At 40.7% G+C, this 22,218-nt stretch overlaps 1 protein-coding gene across 2 annotated transcripts in view; it reads left to right on the top strand.

The window, feature by feature from the left end:
- WNK2 (WNK lysine deficient protein kinase 2) overlaps nucleotides 1–22,218 on the top strand; it is a 114,088-nt gene that overhangs the window by 6,278 nt on the left and 85,592 nt on the right. The gene's annotated exons all lie outside the window — the stretch shown is intronic.

The following is a 22,218-nucleotide window of genomic DNA, read 5'->3' as shown; positions in this document are numbered from 1 at the left end:
TGCAAGCTGAGAGCTTTGTAGTGTTTGCACTTTACATGCGGTCTGACTTGTATGTATAACATGCTTGCATTTATGGTCTGCTGCCTTGTTTCATGATTAGGGAATAAGGTCTGAAGAGGTCCGAAGAAAGTTCAGTGGCACTGGTAATGATGTGCTAAAAGAAGGGCTGCAACAGCAATTCACCTGTTGGTTCCTGGAGCTGTCAGGGTTTTTGCATGCTCGGAGAGTTTAGAGATGCTGCAGAGGCTGGGAAGAGGGATTCTGGGGTGGGTAGGTGGAGGCTAGAGGCCCTAACTGTAAGGATCGGGTATGAAGGGATTGTTGAGGAGGGAAGCAGTGATGAATCTCCCATGCTTCAGGAGCCCCACTGCAGTGGTAGGTTTGGGTTTGAGTGCTGAGGAGAGCTTGCTACAACTGGCTGATCAGGGGAAGTTTGGTTTTCAGACTTGCAATGGCATAGCTGTTGATTGCTGGCAACAGGATCCTTACTTGTGTGTTTAGTAGGCTCTGTGGTAGGTCTGACTGGCCGGGAAACATAGATGCAAGATAAGTGCTGATGCATGATACCTGGGCAGCCTGTAGGCCTAAGAAAAGGGCAGCTAAAGGCATGTCATGTGAGATGTGTGACACTGGGCAGTCCTATTGGAAGACATATCTTCATTCCTCTGAAGTAGGAGAGCCTTATGCAAATAAAGTTTGGAGAATATATGAAATGATCATGCAGAAGCAGAACTGTTTTTCCTCTTGTTTCTACATGTTTCATTGAAGTTACACATGGAAATGCATAATTTCCCTGAAGTGGCATTGGCCTATTCAAAAACATGGGTGCTGTCCCAGCATTGATCTTGGTGTGCCAGAGACCTAACTTGGTAAGGAAGGGGAAGTTGGGTTTTTTCTGTAGAGCTGAGAAGTTGGCTAGAAACAACCTTTATCCAGTATCTTGCTATTCCTATGTAGCTCTGAAATTGAGGAACCATTTTCCTACTGCTGTTCTGCCTGCTTTGCAATGAGAAGCTTGCCTTTCTGCCAGCAGCGAGTTATACAGTTATGTTCTCTGCAACAGTGAATGGCTGGAGCCTCTTCTACAGTGGAGTCTGGACCAGTTATTAAAACTGCAAGATAATAGATACTCTTAAATCTCTGTTGAATCGTGTGATGATTTTTCTTTATTTAGAGAGAGAGGAGTCTTAGCTCCTCTTTGCCTCTATTTCACTTCTGCAGAGCAAATAAGAAAAAGGCTTTGATCAACTGGTGAAAGAACATGAGCTGTTTGGTATGTAAAAAGGCAGGCATGCACCCTCATTCTCCACACCTCTTGTCTTCCCTAAGGGTACTTGTAGATCTTGCTAAAACCAGTTCCCACATAAACCACAAAACAGCCTGTTTTATGTATTAGATTGGTCCCTTGCTCTGGAATGGACTAATCTTCAAACCATGAGTGGCTTCCCATCTGAATAAAATCTCATTGCCCTCCAAAGAAGTCAAGTGCATGCCTCCTTTTGGCATGATGTTTATCCAAAACAGCTTGCTTGTTGGGAATTTTGCCCATTCAGAATTAGCTTGTGCTGCATAGCTTCTGAGCTGTTCTGACTTTCACCTTGCAGATGATCATGCCCATGTCAAAGACACTGAGAATTTGGCTCAAAGAGGGGATCACAAGTCCTGCCTGGTTGTCTGCCATCACCTGTGTTGTGGACACAGGATGTCACATGTCACTGAACATATCTAAGCCTTAGGAAGCATCTCAGTTGCCAACCAGTTCTCCATAGGGATTGATGAATTTAGACTGAGTTCTAAATCAGCTGGCAATAAGTGTGTACCAAACTTTCTAGAGTGAGTGTTTTGTTAGCAGTGGCTTGGCTTACTCCAGATATGTACAGTTAGCGGTGTGTGGTGACAGCCCTTCTACTCAACCCCTGAAAGAAAAAAATAAGTAAACTCATAATTTGAGTTTTGTTTTTGGAAGATGGTACATCTTGGGCTTGAATGGTCTTACATACCTGGGTTTTCAGTTAACCATCATCCCAACAATACTTTTTTTTTAAAAAAAAAGTATTACCTCTACTAAACATGCCATAGCCTGTCTAACTCCACTGTGGCTACAGCGTTGTTCCAAGAAGTGAATTTCTGGAGCTGATGGGATTTCTTCCCTCCTTGTCAAGAACCTTCCATATAAGTGTGTATGCATTTTAATTTGTATCAGGTGTCACAGTATACACAATCAAATTTTCATAAGTGATTTACTAGAAAATAATTTTGCTATATTGTGTTACTACAGTATAATGGCTGTATAATATGGTGGTTAAATATGTAGTGGGAGTAATGGGTAAAATGAATGCCATATTATGGGAATATACATCTTGCTTAAACTATCAAGGAAGGAGTAACTTAAGACCTAATGCCATCTGTTCTTCAGTTGTTTGCTACAGGTGGATACAAAACATTTATTCATGAACTGAGGATAACAGATAGGAGAATGCAGACTCGAATAAGTTGTGGACTTTTTCTTATTTGGCCATTTTCTGTGAATTCAACCTGATCTTCACTCCTGGCTTCTTAAAGGAAAATTAAACATGCTTTAAGTAGCATTTGATCCTATTATGGATCTTGGCAGCACTTTACCAAAGTTGATTTGAATTTTAATGTAATTTTTGGTTAGGTAAGTAAACTTAAATAAACTGATTCCTAGCTTTTTCTAAGAAAATTAAATCTGAAAGGAGATGGGCATGTTTCTGTTACCCACTGGTCCTTTCGTTTTTTTGGCAGTGCTTTCTTTGGGAAAGCCATGCTGTAGTTGGTTACTAAAGCTACCAATTTGCCTTTCTCAAATTCTGAAAGTCTTGCTGTAGTCCAGCTCTCCTGAAAACTACTTAAAAGGCTTTCTGTTTCATCTTAACTCAGAGAATGTGCATGTAGATATGTATGACAGCAGCCTATTTTTTTTTTCTAGCTATATTTTGAGGAACTACCTTACCTTTTTCGTTAACTTTTTAGCAAAGTACGGGTACAGAACAGTGGTTCTGTACTGAGCACAGTAATGTTGTGTTCCATGTATTCCGCTATGAAAGGGCTTGTCTACATGCCACTGTCAGTATGTTTTAAGTGCTTAAAACTGCCTAAAACCCAGTAAGACTGAACAGATGGAGGAAGGTTTTTTTTCTTTAGCTAAATAAAAAAATTGTTTATATTCTATCAAATAAGGTTTTATTAAAAAGAACAAATTACAGTCAGTCACTTAATATATTAGAACTGAGTATTTTTTTTACAAAAGCAGTATAAAACAGGCATTGCCTACGTCTGCTTTGGAAATGGATGTTCCCCTCTCTTGCGGGCATGTGCTTGAAGGATTAAAATTATGGTGTTTATTCCAGATTTTTGTACAATAAGCAGCTTTTTAACATTGCTTTTCCTGATGCTGTCTGGATTTTTTCAGTTAGCGCAACGTTTTGGGTGACCCATTGTACTTGCTGGAGCCAATACAGCTGTGGTGGTTGACTGAGCAGAATCAATTCTGTCTGTTAAAATAGAACAGTGTAGCAGGGTGGAGGGGAAATCACAAAATTTCCAGTGGCTGTATCTCATTGCTGCAGGCCCATGCAGCGCTCTGCTGAAACATTTGATAGTGTCTAGATCTTGTAAAACTGATGGCAAATAGGTTTGTTTTGTTCTAGGCTTTACTGATAAATTAAGGAAAATTGCCATGGTTATGTGCATTTGAACTTGTGTTGTTTCTCTTTCATATCAGTGTTTCTTGAGAATTGTTGTAGATAATAAAGCAAGTGTTGCACTAATAAAATGGGCTTGCTTGTCTCTCAATTACAGTAAGACTCATTGCCTTTGATTCCTAATGGAGGATGAGAATATCTTGTCCTTTGGTGAACAGCACAATCATGACTAACATGGGTGGTTTTGCACACACTTAATGTTGTTTGTGCATATATAAAATTAATTGTAGAAGAAGAGAAAATACACACTTGTATTAAGCCACAGGATATAGGGCAAAATGAATTGGGGAGAATGACCTAGAATGGTTGCTTATAGCCCATCTGTGATCCTGCCTCTTCAGGTTACATTCTCCCTTGTATGGTGTTTTTGCATATGCTTCTGAGGATGTACCATCAGCTCCTGCTGCCCTCTAGGCTTCCGATTTTTTCTTGCACAGGTTGCAATAACTTGTGTAACTCCTTTCATTGATGTTAGTGAATTTAAAAAGTAGTTGTGGCAGTTCAGCCTAACCAAAGCCTGTGATCTCAGAAATGTCTGGCACAGGCAGATGGGAGCAAAGTGAAGGGAGAGGAAAATCATGCAATAACTGGGAGTTATTTGTTCTGTAAGAGCCTTGTTAATTTGAAGCTCTTGTAGCACTGTTTGAGGAAACAAATGGGGATTTTTCTGTAACTTCCCTCTAAAAAAAGTGAGAGGAAATGTTCTGCTGATAATCTACTCCTCCTCAAATGTGTGTCAGACTGTTGAACTGGACTAAAGTTATGTAAAGCAAGTTTGAGCTATAAATTCTAGGCTGCTGAGAGCTCTGGAGCCCCATTGGTGTCAAGTAGCAGTGATCACTTGGTCTTTAAATAGAAACTCACTTTGGAGTCTCCATTTCAGACCTTAAAGACTGTGAGCTTAGGCTGGTCACAGACCTGCATCAGGCAGTGGGTGGTAAACTTGGGCATCTAAGGCCAGTTCCTCTCCAGACAAATAGTGTGAGCTTTAACCTGTTAGGCATGCTGCCAGCAGTACCAGTAGTGAGCTGCATTGGCTCAGAGCAAGGGACCCAAATGAACAGCATGCTGATGGGGGAAGGCTCCATCCAACAGCTGGTTGCTCTGTCTTCAGATATATGAACTGCCTGGGAGGGTGGTGAGACCTGTGGCTAACAGCTCTGCTGTCCTATCCAGCAGGCTCCAGTGTTTCCTCCTGGGATTCACTTCTTATCTGAGAATGGAAGAATCTCCCATCTTGGAGACATGAAGTTGCAGGATGTGTGCTCCTCACCCTTCTCTTAGCTGCAAGTGTAGTAGTTTGGAGGCTTTTGTAAAGTCTCCAATGACTATTGCAGGTGGGGATGGGAATTTGGATTGAATCTCCCCTGTTCATGTGAGTTTCTTTGGTCTAAGTATTGTCATCACAGGAGGGGAGATGGACACCTCTTCTAGGTGTCATGTAAGAGGGAAAGTAGGTTCTCCATCACCCAGCTCTTGCACAATGTGGCAGGTGTGCTCTGCAAATGTCTCTTGGCTCCAACTACTTGAGGAGTGGGTGAACAACTCATTTCTGATTCCCAGCTGGGTTTATATACAAGGGGGGCATTGAACTAAGTTAAGATTGAGGCTGTTTGAGGCATATGCCAAGAGATCTTAGTTTTTGCAGGCACCCCATCATAAGAAAAGGCATCGTGCCATCAGTACACTGGCTGCTTGAGGACTGGATGTCAGAGCTGCAGGTGCTTTCAGAAGAATGCGTTTGGCCCCAGGTCAATTTTATGACTTATTTTTAGTCTCGTGTTAAATTAAGCCAAGTGGATAGATTCCCATGTGATACAAGATACTCCTATGAAGGCACCCTGTGGTTTCCTCTAGGCTATAGACAGCTCTGAATCCTTGTATGTGGAAGAGGATTAAGCCTTCTTTTCAAAGTGTAGAAGAAACAAACTTGTAGCAAATATCTGTGGTTAGGAGAGAGAAATGACGTGAAACCTCTTTTTAACTCTCTGGAATAAATGATAGGTATTTTGTAAGTTGTTGTTGTTGTTGTTTGACAACTTGAATTTGTGTTCCCTCTCCACCCCCGCTCTTGAGCACCCTGCCAAAGCACATACCCCTACCACAAAATATACTACATTGACACCTGGGCTGCTAATATGGAAGACTTGTTGTATGAGAGGAGCAAAGCAGCTGTGCTCACGGCTTCTGGAGAGAATTCTGACATCCCATACCATGAGAAATAGTTAATACTTATACATCTGAGATCACACACATTTTATCTGTTTACTTAGATGAAGCCAGCATTACAAGTTTTTAACTACTCAAGTGACAAAGCTATTGGGAACAGCAGTTCTTCCTTATGTAACATGGAAGCATTAAATACAAAGCTTCATTTGTTAAAGTGTGTATATACTTTTTTAGAGTTCTCTCAGGTGTTTTGATGGAGGGGGAGAACAGGCTAGTGCTCAGCCACATGTGGGCTTCAAAGTAAACCTTTCCACTAAATAGTTTTGGGTTTCGGCTGCAAACTTGTGTGTGGGAAATGAGACACTTGAGATGATGGAGTCTGGGTATTCAAAGGCAACTCTTGCAAATAAAGGGGACTGTGGGTGTTCATTGACTTTTGCCACACTAATATCTGTCCATACTGTTCTGCCTTTTTTGTGGTGTTGCTGAACTCCATTTATAACCAGTGTTGCTGGGGAATGCAGTCCATGTTGGAGGGAACCTTTCAGCATGAAGATGGTGCTGGAGAATGACTAAAACTAGAGGGTCTGTGCTTGGGAACTTAGCTTTGCCTGAAGAGGGTGTAACAGAAAATTCAGTTTACTAACCTGGGACCTAAAAATTAAATCAGTGTCACTGCTGAATCCCAAATTCTCAATGTGAGGGCTGTGACTGATGCTGATCTGGTTTTGTTGCATAATAGGGAAGGGTTACAAGATGGTTCATCAACCTCTTCCTGCATTCCTTTGTGCACTTTTAGGGAGGCTTTATTAAAAATGGATGCTACTTCATAAAAGCTTTCCAGTGGGCTTTTAAAAACCAGTTTGATGTCTTTTTTTTCCTTCTTATTCCTCCTCTTCCATGTCCTCCAGCACCCCTCCAAAAGTTAAAAGGACAGGGCCCTGCTCTTCAACACCTCCTGCACTGCCATAGGGTGTATACAAATATGCTTGTTCTTTTTCATGTCCCTTTCTTTTATTTAGAGGGTCATCTTCACAGTCACATGAGAGTATCTTCTTTGATTAATCTCATAAGATACTATTTCACCCGACAGTCTTCCAGTTGTGCAAGGTGTTTTCTTGGGCAGCTGCGTTAGGCAGCAAGGAGCCTGGCAGTCAGTTCAGCTGTGGTAGCTTCTGATCCTTTTAAAAATCCTGATGAACCTGAGACAGAAATCAGATTTTGCAGAGAAATAGAGGAAAATGAGGTAGCATCTCGTGAGACTAGATGAGGAGGCGTTTTATAATCTCTTGTGCAATAATTGTTAGTTTCTGATTCTTAGTAATGACTGATACTTGTAGTCTTTCTGACTGCCTTGTTGATGCTTAGCTACCCTAATTCTGATGTTGCAATTAATGATTTAACAGCACGCATGCTGTAAATGCTTTTTTTTAAAAAAAGCTTTGATAAAATTTATTTATTGTATATTTTGTGCATGTTTTCCTAGTTGCATTACTTCTGCTTTTTAGAGCTGAATTTGTAATTTATGAATTCTGCTAGAGAAAGAAAAAAAGCAATTAAAACACTTCCACTAAGCTAACTTCTGTGTGAAGAAAGAAAGTGCTCTGTAATTTCTTGTGAACTGTGACCTTTGTATCTCAAAAGATACATAGCATGTATTTCAAAATTTATTTCTGTCAGCAGGGTAACTAATGAAATCATCTTGTATTTGGAATCCTTGGTACCTAATAAGATATGAACTCCCTATGAACCTGCTTCTCAGTTTGGTTATTTCTGAATGTGCTTTTCTGTGGATTTTACAGCTACTAGGGTTGTGCTTTTTCTGCAGTTCTTCCTTCAATGGGGGCAGCTAGAGAATTTCTCTTTCCCTTTTATATCCATTTTCTTGAAAGTTGCCTTGTTTCCTTGAGTCATTACCCTGATGTACTTGCCCAATGTGCTGTGGACAACGGGGGGATGTACACGCACAGCATCTGGACAGTCTTACTTCCTGAAGGCTGAAAAAACCACCTTTGAATTTTTTTTTGACAACCACTAGAAGTGATGAGTTTTCTTAGTCTTGTCTTGCTCTTCCTAAGTTTAAGTTTGTGAAAGATGCCAAACTCTCACTAATTGGGGATGAGCGCTGTAAGGAGAGCTGCAGCCTGTGCTGACGGCATGTCCTGCAGAGATGCTTCTCTGGTTCTATGGAGATGGAGGGTGGTAGCTGGACCAGGGGTGCGTTGGGGCAAGGTGGGGTCCCACTGTGGCTGGAGCATGCTGGAGAGGGGCAATGCTTCACTGCACCCCCGGGACAGCCTGGCAAACCTGAGGGCATGCTGCATCATTTATAGCACTTATATTGTTCTATAAGGTGCATATTGGTATAATAATCGATGGGTGACCGAGCCATCTATATGGGGATGCTGTGGAGGGCTTCAAGTCTGTTTTGAAGTAATTTCCCAGCCTGGATGAATTAACTAAAAACCACTCCTTGTTTATTGTCATTACATCAATTCTGAATGACATGTATTCAGTTTTTCCATCAATTTAGTACTGTTTTGCATGTATTTTTCTCAGAGGATACATATTTAAGGGTCAGAACAAACTATAATCTGTGACAAAGCAGAGTGTTCAATTGCGTGAGTGGAAAAATGGAAAGACTTGTTTAACTGGAAGATCTTAAACATGCTGAAATGTTAATTACTCTTAGTTAGAAGTCTAAGACAGATGAATAATTGGTTATGAAAGCCTGTTTACCCGTTTCCTGTTTTAATGAGCTCAGTTGAGGGGAAAAAAAAAAAAGAAGTTGCATACTATTTCTAAGGTGCTCGTGTACCAAAGTTTTAAAAACCTTGAGCCAGGGTTTCTGCATTTCTTTCAATAAACATTATATTCAATCTGTGTTTTAATCATGCTATGTATTTTGAAATGTAATAACATTCCCAGAGCAGCAGCTTTTATTCTTAGGTCTGCCCAAAATTACCATGCAAATTTTAAAAGAATTCCTTGCAGAGAATTCCTTTCAGTGATGGTGATGTGATGATAGCTAGTCTTGAGTGTTATTTCTCTTGCAAGATTAAAGTGAATTTTTTTTTTTAACTGAAGAGAGATAGTGAAAGCAACTATGTAACCATACAGTGTACAGCAGTGACGGTATATAAATGTATACCAGAGCTGTGATCTCCACAAAGGAAAACACAATGCAAAATTGGCATATTTGTAAATAAACATATTTCTACAACGTAACTAGAGAGTCAGTGGTTCAGTTGACTGACTTCTCCTTAACCCTAGTTGCGGAGGTGAAAATACATGTTCAAATGCTTCCAGTAATTCTACCTTTACTTTAAGAAATCATTTTGAGGAACACTATACCCGCTATCTGGGTTCATTTTGTAGTGTTAAGCTTTGTTGAATAGCTGACATGATATCTCTGGTAACACTACTGCAAGTGGCGTGGGGAATTCATTAGGTAATGGCTGTGTTGTGATTTGATATAGATTACTTTGGTCTCTCTTGTTGAGTTGCTGTTTACTTTCATATTCATGGCAAGTGTTTACTGTTTGTTTGCTTGGTCTTTGCTTATTGCATATCCATAAGGTGGTTGTGAGAGTTACTTTAAAAAACCTCACACAAATGTGCAATAGTCATAATAAGGATAAAATGTTTGTACAGGTGAGATAAATACAAGAATCTAAAATTGTCAAGGTCCTCCTAAGTTCAGCAACTATTAAATAAGATCATCGCAGTGGGTATTATACCTTGTTAAAAGACTCTTTAAAGTAAGAGTGCAAATCTAAAAGATTTTTTAAATTAATGGCAGTATGTAGCACTTGTAATGGTGGTAGTGCAGAATATATGGTGTACTTCTGGTAGGCAAAGCATGCTGGAATGATTTAAAAAATAAATATAAAAATCTTCTTTAGTTTGTGAATTATCGAGTGCTTTCTTTAAAAAGTACCTGGAGTGGTTTAGGTGGATTGTGAACTTGTTAGGTATAGTTCTACCTGAGCCTTGCTTCAACAAATATTTTAACGGTTTCTTTATGCTGCAACAGATACATCAACTTTCTCTTGAATACTGTGTATAAGATGGTGCTGATCATGTGCTGTCATACTTTAATGTTCTAGAAAGTTGAGAAATTTGATCTTTAAAATGAAATTGCAGCTCCAAGGAGATCTGTGCTAAAACTTTTGTTTCATTGCAGTCAATAAATTCTTCTTAGAATTCCTAATTTTGAAAACTTCTGGAAACAAAGCTTTAACGTATTTTAAGTAAATCACTTTGTGACTCAAGAACTTTATTGTTGATCTTAAAAATGCTCTAGTGTTTTTGTATGGGATGATAATCTGGTTTTAGATTTTGGCGTTTTATTATTACTTCTATTTATGATATTCAAACCATTGAGTTTTTGGAAATTGGCTGAACCTGCAGCCTCATCCTGCAAGAAGTTCTTTGCTTAATACTTCTGAGGACCCTTTTCTGAGGTATCTGGAATTTAACTACAGCTTCTGGGAAGCTCTTGGAGTTCCAACTTGTACTCTTGCAGATTTGTAAACTAAAAATACATCTTTTAGAAAAAGAATTATATTTGCAGTAAATCAAATTATATTTCAAGAGTGCTAATATAAAATGAGTGGTCTTTGAAAACTTTCTCATCTAGAGCTTGATGAAAACCAAGGTTTTATCAAAATAAAAGGCTCAGCATAGTGAGCTGATACTAATTAATTCCCAGGGAGGCTGCCCACTGCGCTATTTCTTTGCACTGCAGCAGAGAAATGCCGCAGATTATTTCTATAATCAGGTTAATTGAAAGAGCGGAAAGGGGTTCGGAGAAATTTTCTGGATTTAATGTCATAGTTGGGGGAGAGAGCGAGAAGGGCTGATCTGGCACGTCCTGTGATGTGCTGCCTTCCTAAGTAGGAAACGTGTTGTGTCTGGGTAGCTGAAAGCCTGGAACACACGCTGGGATCTAGTGCCTGAAATGCTCTTTTAATAACATGCATTTTACGTGTATATTATTAGAGTGGGAATTAATGGTTTTTTCACATGGAAATGTCTTGGGAGAAAGGGGGGTGATGAGAAAAATTTCTTTAGCCAGGCTTGTCTCTGTTTTCGGGGAGAAGACTCCCAGTTTTTCACTTGAATTTCTCCAGCTCTAGAAAAGGCTATGTGAATTTAATCACAATTAACACACTACCCTAGGGTTGGTTTTTTTGGTTTTGTTCGTTTTTTGTTTTGTTTTGGGTTTTTTTCCTTTTAAAGTTCAATAGGTAAGGGCATTTTATTTCTTAAACATGTATTTGCTGCTTCCTTTCAGAAGCTGCAGATTAGGGCTAGTCTTTTCCCATGGCAGGCTCCTTAGTTGAAAATCAGAGAATTATAGAATGGTTTGGGTTGGAAGGGACCTTTAAAGTTCATCTAGTCCAACCCCCCTGCAGTGAGCAGGGACATCTTTAGCTACATCAAGTTGCTTAGAGCCCTGTCCAATCTGATCTGGAATGTTTCCAGGGTTGCAGCTTCTATCACCTCTCTGGGCAGCCTGTGCCAGTGCTTCACCACCCTCATTGTGAAAAATTCCTTCCTTGTATCTAGTCTGAATCTCCCCTCTTTCAGTTTAAAACCATTATCTATTGTCCTATTGCAATAGGCCCTGCTAAAAAGATTGCCCCCATCTTTCCTATAGGCCCCCTCTAAGCACTGGAAGGCCACTGTAAGGTCTCCCCACAGCCTTCTCCAGGCTGAACAACCCCAACTCTCTCAGCCTGTCCTCACAGGAGAGGTTCTCCAGCCCCCTGAGTATCTTCGTGGCCTCCTCTGGACCCGCTCGAGCAGGTCCGTGTCCTTCTTGTGCTGGGGTCCCCAGAGCTGGATTGAGCACTGCAGGTGGGATCTCACCAGACTGGAGCAGAGGAGCAGAATCCCCTCCCTCGACCTGCTGGCCACGCTTCTCTTGATGCTCAAAAGGAGTAACTTCTCCCCATCTTTTAAATTACCTAAGAAGCCTTGAATCAGAAATTACTCAGCTGGGTTTGCTAAGGTTCATTCCTGGTTGTTTTTCCAGCAGCTCCCTATCAAGTTAGATCGATACAGATGTACACAGGTCCTGATAATCACTATAGTCAGAAATATTATATCCCATTAAAAGCTGAACCTGTGAGGTGTTTAGAAAAATTTGCTTGTGTGTGTTTAACAAGTTGCAAAATCTTATCTTCATGTGAAATGTCTTAATATTATGGTACATGGACTTAGTGTTTGTTTCCTTCTGTCTACTAACCGTTTTACCTGCTGGTGCTGAAAGCTGGCCCTGGCAGCGATGACTGTGCCAGAGTGTGCTCACTCAGCTGGGCTGTGGACCAGAGCAGGGCTTCGGGTGTGTCCCAGCAGGACTGAGGTCTCCCCTTGGTCATCTGTAGGGTGGAAATCTGGGAGGTTTGTGAATTGAATTTGTGGGCCAGTCCACTGTTGATGTATTTATTTCCTATTGTATTTCTGTCTCTTACATTTGAAGCCATTTTTACTCAGGGTAATGTTCTGGAGGACCTAATGTAGTTACGAGACTTTAAAAAAAAAATAAAACACAACCAACCAAAACACCCTATTGGGAATGAAAGGTCATCACAGAGCTTTTAATGGGAAGTTCAGCCAAACAGATGTGGTACTTAATCCATCTTTCAGTGGAACAGCAGCCAAGATATAAAAGCCATAATAAGAAAATTATTAGTTACATCCTCTTCTCAGTCTAAGTGAACATCCTCAAAACTAATATGTACAGGCCTGTCGTGGCTTCCTTTAATGCGACTTTTTTTTTTTCCTTTCAGCTTCTAGTAAATAATGAGAGCATGTCCTGGCTTACCCAGGATAACTAGCTATGCTTCATCACTTTATTTCTGGATAGTTATTCTCGCAGATGGGTGTCCCTATTGTAAAGGGATCCCAATCTACTAATATCAGAGAAAATATTTACTGTATAATACCTGCATTAATTCTAAAATGACCTGTTTCTGTAATTTCTTCCTAGTCCTATTTCAAGCTAGTTAAGCTCTGTCGAGTTACTTGAATTAAGAGATATTTTTTGTTCTGGATTTAAGTGCACACATTTTTTTTGGTTTTGTGGTGGTTTTTTTTTAAGAGATCACATGTATTCTCTATATCTGTTTCTCAAATCGTTTTTAGATTGAAATGTTCCTGAATTTCTTTCTCAAGGGTCTGCAAGTTTAATTGGGTGAGGAAATCCTTTCTTCACTTTACATAATAATTTATATAAACTATTATGTCTCGAATCAAACTTCTATTATAAAGAAAGCAAGGCACTTCATAATACTTGACTGTGCTGTATAATACTCTACAGGTAACGAAAAATCTTCCTTATGCAGTTGAAAATACAAAAAAAATGAAATAGGTTCTTCTATGATAAAAGAACAACAGTATTTCTGAGCTGTTGCAGAGGAAGAGAGATTGGCTTTGCAGGAATTTTTTCAGATATCTTTTTTTATCATCAGAAATGGAGCTTTGACAGCAGAGGCTGAGAATTTGTCTCCCCGAGTAGCCTCAGCATCTCCTCCATTTCTGCAGCACTGCATCAACTCCATTGAATGGAGCACTGGGCGCAGTGTGAGGGAGTCTGGCAAAGCATGGAGCAGTGGAAGAAAGCAAGAATTAGTCGCGTTACCTGCTGGTTTAGCAATGCCTGTGTAGGTATTGCGGGGTTGGGAAACAAGCTGGGACAGGATCAGCAGGTGGTGGTTGGGCCATTGGGCGGGGTTCTTGGTTGTTGGTGGTGGCCATGAGGCTCCTGGTAGCCCTCTGGGCACAGGCAAACAGGTGAATAATTTGAGGTGTTTGGAAACAGGGAGGTCAAACAGAGCCTCTGTGAAAATACAGCTTCAGGTTAGACTGCTGTTAGGACTTTTCCTCTTGCAATGGGTTGTTTCTGCAGAAGCTGTTTCTTTCGGTCGGCAGGCTTTGAAAGCACGGTCGCATGTGGTCTTGAACACAAGATGATGATTCACAAGAATGAGTTCCTAATGTTCTTTTCTCTCAAAATTGCCATCTACGTACATGGGAAAATGTGGTTAAAGATGATACTGGAGAGATTTGTCCACATGAAGAGGCACAGTTATATAATGTGGATATAAAGGACAACAAGTACTGTTGTCTGCTAGCGAATTGTGGGACAGCTAAAATGTGACTGGTTAGGAAAGGCAGGCTTGACATTTAGCACCAACACACAAAGCAAGGGGAGTGTGATTAGTCCAGACTATTTGTTTGATCCCCAAATGTCTGCATAATATTCACTACTCTTCAGGAACAGCAGAGGGAAAACGCCATTCAGGAAAGAGTTAATTAAGGTCTTTGGATGAGTGAGCCATGCAAGTGGCATTGCCTCTGTCTGCATCAGGCACACCAAGGGCTTTCTGCCCCGCTGGGTCACCCATGGGCAGATTACCATTACAGGCCATACAGTATCCTTGAACCTGATACACACCCAGCTGGTGTCAGGTTGAATTTGGCCACCGTTGGAAATCAGGTTGCACTAATCTGCTTTTTAGTTTTGTTTTTTTTCCAGGAGATAAGGAGGCAATAATGTAAAGTCAGTGCAGCAGAAAATTGAGAAGGCACTCCAAGTGTTTTCCAACGGAAGATAAACTATATGAATGGATGCTTGCAAGAGGGGAGACTCAGGGACTCAGCAGGGTGTGGAGGGAGGAGAGGTACAAGGGGTTGGGATAAATGGGGATGAGTGGTTGTGGAGAGGGAGAAGCCCAGGGGCTGGGAACTGTGGGCAACATACAGTCAGAGCTTCCTGTCCCCTCTCCTGGGATTGTCTGAATCCTGTCCTTGCTCCTTCACCTGAGCTGAAGTTGGCTTGATTTTTTAATGTGAGATGGGGCTTGGAGGATTTCTTCCCTCTGGGTAACATTTTGCCCAAATTACTCTTTCTCCGTGTCTATGCGTTACATTTGCAGCGAATCATGGCAAAGCTCTGAGCCTTCTTTTCTGCTTTTCTGATGTGAGACAGGATCTGTGCTACTCTTCAGCTGCTTTTCTGAGCAGCCCCTTTTCTGTCTAACTCGTCACCTGCCTTGCCGTGGTAGGAGATGAAAGCAGGCATCTTGCACACAAAGCAGCGGTGCTGGGGGGAAAATGCAAACGAGGGAGCTTACCCAGATGGTATGGTTGTGAACACAGTCACTGGGAAAGGAGGATGCCCTGATGAGAATGAGCATCACAATCTCCTCTGAGGTGCTGGTTTAGGAGGGCATCTAATTGGGATGTATAAGCCTCTTCAAACCTTTCTGAAAAGCTGGTTCTGTTTGAAGTTTAATATCTCAAGTACTGCACTGCCTATGGGCTTTTCTGGACTTTTCCTCTAACTGGAGTGTTTGTCCCATAGTTCTAAGGCAGAGTGAGTACACCAAGATACCTGGAAGGTTTTTCAGAACGTGGATTAGAGCAGTGTTGTGTTCAAGATCCCATAAGTACGCTAAATCATCAGCTCAAAGTTTGAACAGTCACGTTAATCTCAACTGGGTGCTGACTTCTGAAATGCTGTCTATTTTTCGGATTTAACATTCATTAAGAATCTGGGAAAATCCTACTGAGTTTCTACTCTTCCCAAAAGCAGAGATATGTATCAGCAGGGGGGTTGTGAACCATGAGCTCTGCTTTCCACTGATGTTCCCCAATCTCAATATACAAAATTTTGGACAATTCCCTTGGATAACTAACAGCATGCTATCTGATGTGAACCATTTTGTGCATCTCACTTCAAGAACGATGTGGGCTTGTCAGTCAGAATCCAGCATATGGTTACAGCAAGGACAGATCTTGAGTACATGACTGATCGTGAGAGATGGTTTGTCCAGTCTGGGAGGAGGTGACTGAGATAGAGAGATTGAAGAGAATGGTATTTGAAGAATAGTATCTGAAAAAAAAAACCAAACCAAAAGCCTACTTGAAGGAGAAGTTGACTAAATGATTCCTCATGCCCACTATGTACAGGCAAATTATTAATGGGCTTAAAATGAAAGTAGGGAGATATAGATTGGACAAAAGGGAGAACATTCCAACTGAAAGCAGTTAGTCATTGACAGATATTCCTTAGGGAGGCTCGCTGGAGCTGGTGTACAGGTATGTTAGGAATAATTTAGAAATCATCACTCCTGTCTTGGAGCAAGGGAGTAGACTAGTCATACTTCCTGGTGACTTCCAGACCAAATTGCTGCAATTCTCTTATTCTGTGCTTTGGCATTGATCACATACTCAGGGTTACAAGGTTTGCATTTATATTATGATAGAATCATAGAATGGTTTGGGTTGGAAGGGACCTTAAAGACCATCTAGTTCCCACCCCCGTGCCATGGGCAGGGACACCTTCCACTAGACCAGGTTGCTCCAAGCCCCATCCAACCTGGCCTTGAACACTGCCAGGGAGGGGGCAGCCACAGCGTCTCTGGGAAACCTGTGCCAGTGTCTCACTGCTCGCACAGTAAATATTTATATGATGAGTTCTGTGAGCACTGTTATTTCAATCAGCACATGGTTTACGTAAGCTTGGTTTAATTTGGTAGGGAGCTAACCCAAACTGAACAGTCGTAAGTCATCTTTAAATTGAGCTGTTGGCAAATTATATATGCATTTATTTTATTAAGAGTGCGTTGAACTGGTTTCAGATAGTGTGAAGGTTATGGTGCAAGTTCAAATAATAGCCCAGCCAGTTAGAATTGTTCCCATTTTGCTTACAGTTGTGTTCACTGTCTTCAAGATGGAAGGACATGTCATGTAGGGCCACCAGAGTGATTAAGTGAATAGCAAACCTTGTTTGTAAAGTAAGGCTAGACTTTAGCTCGGTTAGCCTGGCAAACCAAGAGGGGATGTAATAACTCTGTAGAAAGGCAAAGGAAGGGAAAACTCACTAGAAGGAAGAGAGCCGTGAAAGCTAAAGGATGAAGTAGGCTTGGGAAGTAGTGTATCTCAACTGACCTTGAGTAAATGAACAAAGAGGAGGAATAAAGTTTTAGCACAGTTTTGCTTTAGAAGTGGTATGACGAGAATTCTAATTGTTGTAAGGTAAAGGTTGATGAATTTATGAACAAGATTATCTGGCATGTTGACCTCGGAAGTTCTTATGTAGGAGGCTTCCATAAGAAGAAACTTCCTGCTGAGAGCTGGAGCTACTGCTTGTCTTTTTTTCCAATAGTCAGGAGCCTTATTGTAAAAATTTTCATATTTCATCCAACACCTGCAATGTACTAGCACAAAATGGAAACTTCAGAGAGAAACATTTAAAAAACCCATCGCTTTAATTTGGAAATATCCTTTAAGTGCTCATATTGCTTCTGCATTGCTGTTTGCTGGTTTTTTGGTTTTTTTTTTTGTTTTGTTTTGGGTTTTTTTCTTTTTTTAAAGATCTGTTGTGTCTTGAAATTAGGTCAGGTTGGCAACTGCTCAAATCACTGGGTTTTGAATGTACCTGTAAAAATAAAGCTTTATGTTTTCCAGATAGTGCTTCCTGTTTCAAAAAATAAAAACAAAAATTCCCTAAAAAACCCAACCCCAACTGGAAAAAAAAAAAAAGCCACGAAGAAAAGCTCTCATTCTGTTCATGAGCCATGATGTCTCTCAAGTTATGCATTTAAAACTAACCCGAGTGTCTGATGCCAGTAGAGCCTTGAACTTGAGAGCAGAGATAAATTGATATAACCTGATGGTTACTTGTCCAGCACAGACCATATAAACCATTTTTAAGCAAAACATCGTTCTCTGCAGATAACCTGTGTGACTTTCTCAGCATACGGAGATGGTCATGGTGCTTCAGCAGCTGAGACACTGAAGCCTCACAGGAGAGGAGCCAGCAAGGGGAGTGGGCAGCATCGTTGCATTGCCCTGGCTCTTTGTGTCTTGCCATTCCCCTGGGGCTTACCTTCCAGCCCAAAGTGATGAGGTCATATGTGAACTAATTTTGTCCTCCTTACTTTACCAAGCTTCATTTTTATGGCTGTGGAAGTGGTGATAGTGTTCCCTGTAGATGTTGATGTTTCCTGCTGTCTTTCTGATTTTAACTAGCCTACTTGTGTTGATTCTTTTTCCTTTTTTTTTTTTTTTTTTTAAGTGACAGGGTTGGAAAAAGGTTTTCAGTCAGTGTTTGTATGACTTAATTTAAAAGGGTAACTGCACATCATACAGCAAGCCTGCAGAATGAAGGAGCCTTTTCTTGATACTTTCTAGAAATGCTGCATCTGTGAGCATTTGCCAAGGTTGCTGTTTGTAAGGACATGATCTTCCTGAGGAGGGTGTATCAAATGTCTTGCTAGATTCTGCTCAGTGTCATCTGAACATTCAGAGCTGGTCTCTATAGTGTCAGAACACACATGGTGTGTTTTGGTTGTAGTAGAGGAAACATGCAATGCTTGAATCTCAAATACAATGAAGCATTAATGAGTAATTTTTGGCTGAGGCTAAAACACTGAGGTTAATGCTTGGTTTTCTACAAAGCCTCATCTCTTGAGAGTGGGTCTCCTGTTACTAGCTGTGCATATTTAGTGAAGCAACCAAGTAAATAGACTAGAAGAAATCCTTGGTGATTAACTTAAGGTTGGTTAAGAGAGACAGCAGTAATAACAAAGGAAAAACTAATCTGGTTTGTAATAGCTCTAAATTGGTTACAGTCATATCTTTATGTTGAAAGGTGTTTTTTTGGTGAAATAATAACCCTTTATTGCTGTTTTTACTAGGCATTATTTTAACCCGCAGTAGTGTTTTTATAAGGACACAAAATGAGTGTGTGTTTGCGCTTCTCCCTTCCTGTCTTTATGTCAAAGTTAGATGATTGCTTTTCTTTCTTCTAAAGCCTTGATATAGTGCAAGAATTGAATGGAAATGGTGTTCCTGTTGTGGCAAAGGTTTATGTTAGTGAGCCATCTCATCAATCACACCCACTTTCCTTCTAAATGTTTCCCATGGCGAGAACATCTGTTTAGGAGAATGCCACTGGTCCCTATGGGATGATTTTCCATATGCTCCCTTTTCAGGATAAAATTAAACCAATGGACCTTGACGGCGTTTTCTTAACCAAAAATGGGTCCTTGTGCTTCTGTTAACAGAACATGAACAGTATTATTTAATAATGGCATGAATCACTTCCACTAGTGTGCTTCTGGAGAGTAATGCAGTGTCTATGTGACTTGAACCGTTCATTCACACATGAAGGCGGATGGTGTTAAACAAGTCAGATAAGTGTCATATGTTCAGTCTGGTGCTGCCTGGCATACTAACAGGGTAATGATTTATGGGCTTGAGAGCTTGGAAGTATGGTTACCACCAGAAGGAAGAAAATAGAGCTCCTGTACGTGTTCCTGTGAGACGAGTAGAGCTGTTGAGTGCCCAAGTTTCCTTGGGTATCTCCCCTTTCTGGGTTTATAAATTTTTGACTAGAAAATGGAGGGCTCAACTGCATGATGTCCAGGGACCTGAGGCAAGGGGCGAATCTGTGTCCAGACTAACTCTCAAGTGAGTGTGTGTTAGTCAGGCTGTACATGCACAGTAAATCCAACGTATTCTGGGCAACTAGGCTTGCAGGGTGGGCTCTGGCCAGCTGCACCGCGTGTATGTTCAATAATCCTGTATGGAAATCTTGCAGGAAAGGACAGCCCAAATGAGATCAGACTGGCTGTGATTTCTCCCTGCATCTGTCTCATCCTGCAAAATTGTGACCTGGCAAAATTAGCATCTGTAAAACACTTTGTGGTCCTGGCGTGGCTGAGAAATGAACACTAATGCACTGCATGGTATTCATAGTAAAGCTTTCATTTGGAAGCTAGTATGAAGGCTCAGAAATCCCTTGCAGCTTTCATGAGTGGACCTCATTGAAGGAGAGCTGTGTGTGCACACTAGGATAAAGAGCTGCCAAGTTGCATGGTAATTTTTTTTTGTTTTCTGAACTTTTTTGTGCCTCTTACCCTAGCAGGCACATCACGTGAGCTGAAAATAAAAGTGCAAACTGCTGCTTCTGACTTCAGTTGTGTGACTGAAACTGCAGCGTGTGCTTTGAACTTGTGTACAGTCAATTGGAATGAGTGTGTGGCCGTGGATTTTAATGTACTGATGGGTTTTTAAAACAGCCCTGCCCTCTTATGTAAGCTTTTAAGGTATTTTCATGCCTTATTTGTGCTATCTGTCATGGTATCTTACCTCAATTTACTATGCAATTGTACAAAAAGGATAGGTTGGGAGGGTTTGGGAGGAGTTGGGCAAGTTATTGGGCAAGAATTGATAACAAGACGTTTCTAATCACTCTACTGATGAGTTGAATTAGACTCAGACTTAAATTCGTTCATCCTCTCCTTGCATTAATCCAGGTTTTGCTGAAATCTCTATAGAAAATGTGTAAAGAAATAAACTAAAAAAGAATTAATTCAAACGTAAAGTGGGCTTCTTAGTACTTCATTTAAAGGGATGAAAATATTAAAATTGAGACGCATGAATACACATGCAGAGACTCCAAAATCTCTTCTTAGTGCTGTGTCACGGAGGAGAGATTGTATCCCTTCAGAAATTCTAAGCAAAAGCATTTTACGCAAAACACATACCTCACCACTTTCTTTGATTTCCCCAGGAAGCTTTTAAAATTGTTCTTGGTGACAATTGTCATCCTCAGACTAAGCCTCATTTTATTGCCTCTGTAACAGTTCATGACCTGCTCTTCCATGTGAGCATGGCAGCTCCATGGCCTGAGACAAGAAGGTGTGATGCTGGCTTAGTGGAGGATGAGGCTGCCTGGTGCCAGCCAGGCTAAGGCTGAGCGGTGAGGAAAGGCAAAGCTGAGTGAGTGTTACAGAAGTGGTGCTGTACAGAGACAATGATTTTATTGAGAAAGAGGTAAACAGAATCATTTGTGGGTATCCAATTCACTTTTCAGTAACAGTCTTGAACATTTTCTTGCAAGAATATATCCTACAACATTTCTTTGTCCCAGGGTAGGGCAATTATTAGTAATGCCCTGTGATAGGTGGTTAAATACTGCATTCTTGGTTGGTGTTTTTTTTTTTCCAGTCTACTCTGCAGACATCTGTGCTTTCATTTTTTGTATGAATACCAGTTTCTCCATGACTGAACAATAACTTGTTGACTGGTGAAGCCCTTCTGTGTATTCACCTGTCACTTATCCTGGGGACTGTGGGAAACAGAGTTCCAGGATTTGCATTCTTTACAGTGAGTGTCCTGCTGATGATTAAACAATGTTTTACTTGAATTGCTGGTTCTCCTTCACTAGTAATTAAGCTGTTTCATATTAGGAAAAAGCTTTCATGCTATGCAAGCCACAGGGACTTCAGAGGGACCAGCATTTGCAATCTTAAAAGGGCATATTGATTGGTCTTTATTAATAGGAAAATCTCTAAGGAGAGATGAAATACCTGACTTTTGGAAAGTTTAAAGAAAAATTATAAATCGTTATCATATGAAAACTGGGCAGAGTTCCCAGGTCATTTTTCCTAACTTCTAGTCAAATTTTTCACTATTCTGTGTTTTGTATTTTATAGGTGGTTAACTTTTACTGAGCAGATATACATCTTTGGAAAAAAATGATGTATTTACTCTTTATAACTCCTCAATGAAAGTGTTTAGCAGTAATACTATTAATCTAGTGAATACAGAACCATTTTGTTTAATGTGCATTGAACCAAATGGATCTTCAATCCTGAGTTTTGCAGGCGATGCAATTTGTCTTTAAAAAAAACAACCTCAAGCAATCGAACCAGGTGGTGTCACTCAGATTAGTATGATATTTGTATGCACTATTGGTTTTTTCTTTATTTGTTTCATTCAATGAGAATTTAGTCTTTTTATTTACTGAAATTAATAGAGGAGAGCAAACACTTCTGTTGGGTTACTTCTCTGTAGGTGGGTTCTTCAGCTCTGTAGTACCTGGTTGGTGCACTTGAAATCAAACATTAGCCAAATTGGAAAGAGTTTTTATTTGCTTTGTGTAGGTATGCATCATTACAGAGTGTGCCAGATAGACAGCCGAGAACAGCATCATCTTTATATACCCCCTTCTTAAGGGAGTTTGTAGAGTTAAAGCTGGCTTCTGCATTTGTCCCCCCATGCCAAGGGGCATGTTGAAAAGTGTGCTCTACACCAGGAGATGCTTCTTGCAGCAGGACAACAAGGCAGACTCTTCTCGCTTCACACTCGCGCTCCAGCCTTGTGTTACTGCTGCCTGGCAGGCTGTGATGGCCTCTCTAGGTCTCATTTAGGATCACTGCTTAGCAAGGCTGGCTTTCCAGCCCCTGCACTGGCTGATCTGTCTCTGGTCTGAGTTACACAACCTCCTGTCAGTCAA

The sequence above is a fragment of the Leptosomus discolor genome, chromosome 9 (genome assembly GCF_034619465.1).
Source record: "Leptosomus discolor isolate bLepDis1 chromosome 9, bLepDis1.hap2, whole genome shotgun sequence".
Lineage (NCBI taxonomy): Eukaryota > Metazoa > Chordata > Aves > Leptosomiformes > Leptosomidae > Leptosomus > Leptosomus discolor.
The sequence above is the reverse complement of the archived record's forward strand: the minus strand, read 5'-3'. Positions and strand labels throughout refer to the sequence as shown.